This window comes from Crocodylus porosus, unplaced genomic scaffold (assembly GCF_001723895.1).
Source record: "Crocodylus porosus isolate Cpor-Errol unplaced genomic scaffold, CroPor_comp1, whole genome shotgun sequence".
Taxonomy (NCBI): Eukaryota; Metazoa; Chordata; order Crocodylia; family Crocodylidae; genus Crocodylus; species Crocodylus porosus.
In genome coordinates this window covers 138,628,365-138,635,897 of record NW_017728886.1, presented here as the reverse complement: position 1 = coordinate 138,635,897, position 7,533 = coordinate 138,628,365, and the positions used below count along the sequence as shown (strand labels likewise).

At 40.1% G+C, this 7,533-nt stretch overlaps 1 long non-coding RNA gene across 1 annotated transcript in view; it reads right to left on the bottom strand.

Annotated features, from left to right (window-relative positions):
• LOC109324564 overlaps window positions 1-7,073 on the bottom strand; it is an 8,305-nt gene extending 1,232 nt beyond the window's left edge. Inside the window, exon 1 of the long non-coding RNA XR_002104960.1 lies at window positions 7,062-7,073. This is a non-coding gene — a long non-coding RNA (uncharacterized LOC109324564). The remainder of the gene's footprint in view (window positions 1-7,061) is intronic.
• Window positions 7,074-7,533: the final 460 nt, after the last annotated feature.

The following is a 7,533-nucleotide window of genomic DNA, read 5'->3' as shown; positions in this document are numbered from 1 at the left end:
CAAAAGAGAAGGCTGAGGGGGGATCTTGTGGCCTGTTATAAACTAGTCAGGGGGGATCAGCAGGCATTGGGGGAGTCCCTGTTCCCCCGAGGAGTGACTGCCAGGAGTGACCAGGAATAACGGTCACAAGCTGGCAGAGGGTAGGTTTAGGTTAAATATCAGGAGGCGCTACTTCAGGGTCAGGGAGGCTAGGGTCTGGAACCAGCTTCCAAGAGAAGTGGTGCAGGCTCCTACCCTAAGGGTGTTTAAGAAGAGGTTAGATGAACGTCTTGCTGGGGTCATTTGACTCCAGTATTCTTTCCTGCCGTGGCAGGGGGTCGTACTAGATGATCTGCTCAGGTCCCTTCTGACCCTAGAAACTATGAAACTATGAAGTCATGCAGGGCAACCAGCAGGACACTCCTCAGCTCCTAGGTCTCCCTACTTTGTTGTGGGTGGCATGACACTATGGTGGAGTATGGTTAGGCCAGGATGTGGAGACATGTGCAAGTCACAATGGTAAGCACTTGCTCTGAGGCTCTCCTGGAAACCTAGGGCTGGGTGTGGGGAAGGTCAGCAATAATGTGGCATGGGGTTGGGGCATGCAAGCCCATGCCTGTCAGCCAATCAGGGATGGCTAAACCATTCAGCTACACTTGAGAGTCTCTGCCAGCCCAGGGAGCCCACACTACATGCTGGGATATGTGCAAGAGTGACCCAACCTGTTGGCCTTGGAAACTACAGGCCCCCTGCATGCCAACCTCCCCCAAAGAGTAAACGTATATACTGATCGCTACCAATCCACGCTAGGCTGCTTACAGAAAACCATGTAAGTTAGACTGATTCCACCTCAGGCTTTTTGAATATCTGTTCTTAGCCTATGTGTCTTATTTCCTTTATTCTGCTCTCAATTACACCAGTAACAATGGAATTGTTCTGGAATTGCAAGAGACTAATTAAGAATGGGATTAGTCCTATAACTCCTGTGTTGCTACTGCCTAAGGGTAGCAGCTGTTGTTTTACTTCTCAGCTGTGGATAATGGTTACCTCTAGCAATCATCACTTCCACCTCACCCTTCCGTGTGTGTGCATACATCTGTATTGGTCATACTGTTTTACTTCTCCTAGTGAAAATTTCTAAATTCACTATAAAACATACTTCACAAGTCTACACAACCCAAAAACTCCTATATGGTATGTGAGACAAGGTTATTTGAGTAAATCCGATATGTTTTAATAGATCAACTAAAATAGCTGGAAGAATTCTTCTTTGCAAGCTTTCAGGTACAAACACCCTTTATCAGAATATATGGTATGTGAAATATTTATAGCACAAGACTGACTTCATAGAGAGTTTCAAAGAATCTGCAAAAGGATTTGAGAATGGTTAAGTGTGGGAGGAATTAGAACAAATAAACCTATCCTGGAAATTGCTTTAGGTTGTTATGAAAATTTAGAGTAAGCTTATGTTGCTCTGAGTGATCCGATTTGCTATCAGTAGACATCTTCCCTCACTGAAGAATATAAAATTCTCAGTGATTATCAAGCATATCAAGCATATAATGACGATCTTCAAATATTGCATATATGTTTTTTGTATCAGATTCCAACATGCTTCAAAAAACTTTCTTCATGTCTATAAAGGTGTCATGTTCTGCTGCTATATGATAAAACCATGCATCACCTCTTTCCTGCAAATAATGTAGTTTGTATTGTTTTAAAATATTGGAACAATGTATGGAATGAAGTTCCACATGAAATCAGTTGAAAATCCAGAGCCTAACTTTTATTAGAAAAAATATTACAAAACTTACAGCAACTGAAAAGTCTTTCTACTATATGGAATGATACTAAACACTGTGAGACTCAAGGGTTTTTTTGATGAAATATTTTATTAGACAAACTGGATAGTTGAGGAGAATCTTTCATGCACAAAATGTCCTCTCTCAGGTATAACTGAAAAGCATTTCTAACATTTCTCTCACATATTTTTGGACTATCACAGCTACCACAACACTCTAACCTGGGGTCAGCAATGTTTTTGGGAAGTGTGCCAATAACACCCATACCTCAACCTGTAAGATGTTGGCATGCCAGGAGCTGATGGTGGGGGAGCTGTGAGGAGCCTTGTTATAGCAATGCAGACTCAACCCCCTTCCCCACCATCTGCCCCAAAGCATGCGTGCCAAGCAAAATGCCATGCTGTGGCACCCATGCTGGGGGTTGTCTACCCCTGCTCTAACCCTACTACTAAGTATTTATGCGTGTATATACATATTTATTTATTTGACTTATATGCTGCCCTTCCCAACAAAAGCTCAGGTTGATTTACAGTAAGAGAACTGGATACCTAAAGCGTGACAGGAGAAAATGAGTGACAGGAGAAATAAACAACTTGAAAGGGGAACTTGAATATTAACATAAAACAGAGATCTATTTAACAATACCTGAGCCTAGCTTTGTTTGCTAAATGCTTATCCAGATAGGAAGGTCTTGCAGGACTTCTGAAAGGTGTCTATGCTTGGGGTCTAATGGGCCTTAAGAGGGCAGAAATTCCAGAGCTGAGGAGAAACGTCTGAGACTGACATTGACAATGGATTGATTGACAAGAATTGACAGTCTGCTCAATCAAAACAAGGTCAAAACCACAAAACTTCCCCCAGCAAGCATAGTCTGTAATCTGAAAAAAAGAAAAGTACTATAAACTTCAGAACTTCTGGTAGGGATTTTACAATTGGTATTGATTTTTGTGAAAGGCACTCAAATATGCTGATGGGCAGAAGCATAGGAGTGCTACTTGGATAGATGGATATTAAAAGGTATATTGTTTTAGTGAATTAAATGTACATTATCACTGCCAAAATATCATAAACTAGACCTATTACAGAAGTTTTGTATGTTTTTCATAATAAAGACATAATGTCTTTAATAATAAAATAATAGTATAGTTAAGATAGTTATAGTAAAGATAACATCTTTAATAATGATAATATACTTTCTCCTTTTTCTGCAAGCATCCTTATCAATTATTTTGGGGAGTGCACCAAGAGGAAAAACTAGATATCTACATTTCTAAGTGTATAGACCCGCAATTGTGCTGTACTTGGTAGAACCATCAAGAGCCTGTTTTTCTTGATTACTTTATATTTTCTTTTCTTTCATACAAATAAACTTGTATTTTCAAACAGTGATCAGGAACTGTTGTCATCTTAACTTTAAAGGGGCTGACTCTCAAAGGGCAAATGCTTAACTTATTCTGACTACTTGGTCTCTCTAACATTTTTCAAAATAGGTACCCCAAAGCTAAAGAGCCCCAAATCACCAGTTTTTATGTTTGGTCTCTTAACACTAGGTCAAGACTTATGGGCTATCAAGTTAAGACAAGTTATTCATAGTCTGTTTCTAAAATTAGGGAGAGGAAAAGAATGGAAAGATCCATAAAAACGTGTGATCCATTACACGGTTAACTTTCTTTCTATCATCTGTTGTGTGAGCTGGCTTCTTATCTTTATCAGAAGGCCATCTGATACATGCTGTTTTGTACTGAGTCTTTGAGAGGAGGCTGAGCTAAATGCAAGAGATGGCAGGCTGACAAAGAATAAAGACCTACTTCTCATTGCAATGAACATGACTTATACCATGTTTCTATCTTAAGTGATCTAAAAGTTCACAACTGACAAATATTTCTTTTAATATATTTATATGAACATCCCCAAGCTGTCCAACATCCAATTATTTTTTACTGCTGACTCTGTACAGCAAAGTGTTCTATTCTCAAAAGAATTATGCCCTAGCGTTAGGCATCTAAGTTTTTTTTCCTTCTTTTTTTAAAAAGCATCCGCAAGTAAATGCAATTGGCATTCTGAAACATGACTTAGTGTGTGATAGGGGCACTTCTGCCATGCAAGGGTAGTTCACAGAACCAAGATGGAAGAGAGCTAATGAGACGTCATGGAGAGTTTCCCATAAACTACTAATAAATATGATTCATGTATATAAAAAGGATGATATTTCAAAACTTTGGGTGCATGGAGAAATGTTGCTCACAGGCACTTAAAGCTACAGCTCACAGAACTAATGTATCAGTTCTCTGTGGTATCATTGTCATGAATGATGCTGCTTTTCAGCAGTCACGGCTATTTCGCCTATATTTAAAGTCTGGCCTCTGATCAACCTTATATTATGAGCCTGGTGCTGAGGAGGAAGGAGCACACAAGTTCATGCTAGTGCACCCTTTGGAGGGTAGTGTTCTGGCAACATCATTTACTCTGGCCTCATTTTCTTTAAAACAGTACCTAGCCCAGTGGATTTTCACGAGCGCATACTGGTGCTAATAACCATAACCTTTCCTTAATCAGCAAAGCAGAGAGTAGGAAAATCTGTGATGCCATCCTCCTGGCCTTCACAGAAAGGAGTTACCCTTTCCCTGATTCCAGCAGTGAAAAGAATTAGGAACAGAACATATGTCTCTTTGAGATCACTTCAAATCTTGCATCTGCCCAAACAGACACTATTACAGGACTGAATTAATAACAGGGTATTATAGAATTGTCCCTTGAGGGATAAGTGCATTTGGATAGACCTAAGCTGTTAGGACTATGGACAGACATTCAAAAAGCCAGAGCCTGAATTGACTCCATTTTTGCAGGTTAGTCTAACCTGGCTAAGCTGAATAGGTTTGCAGCGGTACAGACATCCCCTCTGGACTGAAGAAATGCCTGTGCATGCCTGCAGTGGCTCAGGTTAGAAGCTAGGGGGGCTAGAGAAGCCCTCCCTTCCCTTCCACAGTGCTGAGCTGAGGGAGGGGTGTGGCCAGGCCCCAGTAGGATCTCTGATTAGGGAGGGTTCCCACACCTTGCTGCTTCTGACCAGCAAGAGAACCTGCAGGAAGTCACACAGCATTTATTTACACAGCAGGTTGTTACACAGGGAGCTGATAACAACATTTAGCACCCCAGCAAAAAAACAAAAGCCTTGCTCATTAGTTTAAACACTTCTTAAACAACCTTTCCAAGAAAGGAATGGAGGGACATTACCAGCTGACTTGTTGATTGCTTCCAAAAAGCCCTAAGCAGGCACTGTCCTGTCTCCTTTGTCCTGTCTTACACAGGCACCTCTCAGAATTAGCTAGCATACCACATGCTGGCTACCATCCGTGATGTGGGAGAGGGGAGGGGGGAATCCCTGCCTGAGTGGGGAGTGATGAAGGGGGAGAAGGCAGGAGAAAGATAGACAGACACTGATGTGCCTTCAGTGTCTTCCAGAGCTCCAGCCAGGGAGCAGAGGGGTAGGTCAGCCTGTTCTCTGGAGCAGAGATCCCTGCCCAGGGCTGCAAAGCATCTGAGATGCTGGGTGACTCAGGTTTAAGTTAAACCAGGAAGGGGTCTGGAATAGACATTGCATAAACTGGCTTGAACCAAATCAGTTAAGTCTGATACTACATTCAACCAGGTTTATCTGAAACCAGTTTCAGCCACTTTGAAACTGGTTTTTGTGCACTGAATAGCTGTTCTGTTACAGGTTTGAACCGGTTTCTGATCATTTAAGCTAGTTTATGTGTAATGTCTGTCCTTAACCTGTGGATCTCAGTGAAGAAGTGATTCACACTTCAGCCATATCTATTACCCAATTCATTCTCTCCCACAGATCTGCCCCTGCTCTGCACACATGCACCTTCCCTCTATTGGGCCAAAAAGTAAGTATAGTTCTGGTTCTTGAAAGACTCTTAGAATTTTAGTAAACCCAAGTATTGGGGTCTCTGGATTACATTCAAATATGTTCCAATTAATTTCATCATCAAAATATTATGAAAGATTAAAATATTAGATTTTTCACAAACCTATCATATTTCATTTTTTAATATGAATTACAGTATTTTATCTATCAGGTACTCTAAATTGCTCCAAGTATGTAGAAAAAACTATGGCAAATTCAAGGAAATCTTCTCTATCCAGGTTTACTTCAATTATCCCTCTATTTCTCATCCATTATTAAAATACAATGGATTGTATTTTAATTGATACACCAGAGCTGTAGAAGAGATGCTATCTTCAGCACAAGGAGCTATATTTTTCAGTAGTGATTAGTTTTCCTCATTTTAACGTGTAAAACACACAGAATAAAGTCTAAAACTCATTTTCCTAGAGTGTGTATTGATATCAGCTGTCGAAGAAATAGAGCGAGCATCATTTCATATAACAATAGAAGCAGAATCAATAGAGTGAACTGAGGCAGTTCTGCATAACCATACAGACACCACGGACTGCAGAGAGGTACATCCAGATGCATCTAAATGCATTCCGGCACATGGATATATTCTTTCCTTATTGCCATTCTCCTAAGCTATTCAATCCCCCATAAGCAGTTAAAGAGGAGGGAGCACAAAGCTGTGGGAAATTAGGAAAACTTGGTGCTTGTCCAGTCTGGCCAAGAAGCAAAAAGGAACTATAGAAAACTAATCGATAGAGGGCTAGATTTTCACAACAACTCCAAACCAAGTAATACCCATACTTTTTGGTTGCAGCTTGTAGGTACTGAGTTGTCTTGAAAATCCCAGGGTGATGTATCTCCAACAACAGAGCTATTACCACATTTATTTTATGATGCTGAAGAAAGCTACTGTCCCCATTCCCTGTAATACAATTGGTATAATAGTACAGAGGTGTAAGTGACAGGATGTAATATTACTTTTCCCCTCTCTCATTGTTGCTGTCTTACCCACACTCCTTTCTGTAAGTTAGAGGTATAGTTGGGCCACATCTGAAAAAAATATTTTCATATCTATGCAGACCATTGTATGCAAGCACCTTAAAATTAATTTAATTGTTCTGTTACTTGCTCTTGTCTATGCTTGTTGCAGTTGCTAGGCTGAGTCAGTGGTGGATATGGGTTGAAAAATAGTTCTAAATGTGGAACAGGAGAAAAATGGAAGTGAAAAGAAGCAGTATATTATTAGAAAATGTTCATTACTCTTTCCATGACTAAAAATACTTTCTATGGAGCATTTCATATACAGAACTATTTCCTTTGCTAACCAAAAGAAGGTTTAGGAGAAGGGGAAGCTAAGACATGGTATGGATGACAATGCTTGATGAGAAATTATATGGTAGCTGAGATCTAAGTGTTTTGTTGCCAAGTTTCACATCATTCAAGATTTTGCAATCTACATGGTTCAGAGAGGCACAGGTTTTGGGCAGTTCATAAATAAGAATTTGGTCAGAAGGGCTTATTCCTCTAGTTGCTTTGGAAACTGCTATGCCTACAGCAGCCTAAGGCATAGACAACCACGTTCTTTATTACAGTGAATTCCAATAATCGCTTAGACATGATGACTATATGCATCACTATGGTTAGGATGACTTTTGAGAGGTAAGAAAAAAGTTTCGTATTGAGCTAGAGGCATAAGAAACAATACTTAAAAAATGGAGATCCAAGACAAGTCAAAAATGAAGCAGGATCATGAAGTTTTGCACTTGCTGAATGAAGGGCGTGAACCTTTAAATCATATTATATGGTAGTTCTTCAGACGATTCCTTATTCTGACAGGTTGGTTCA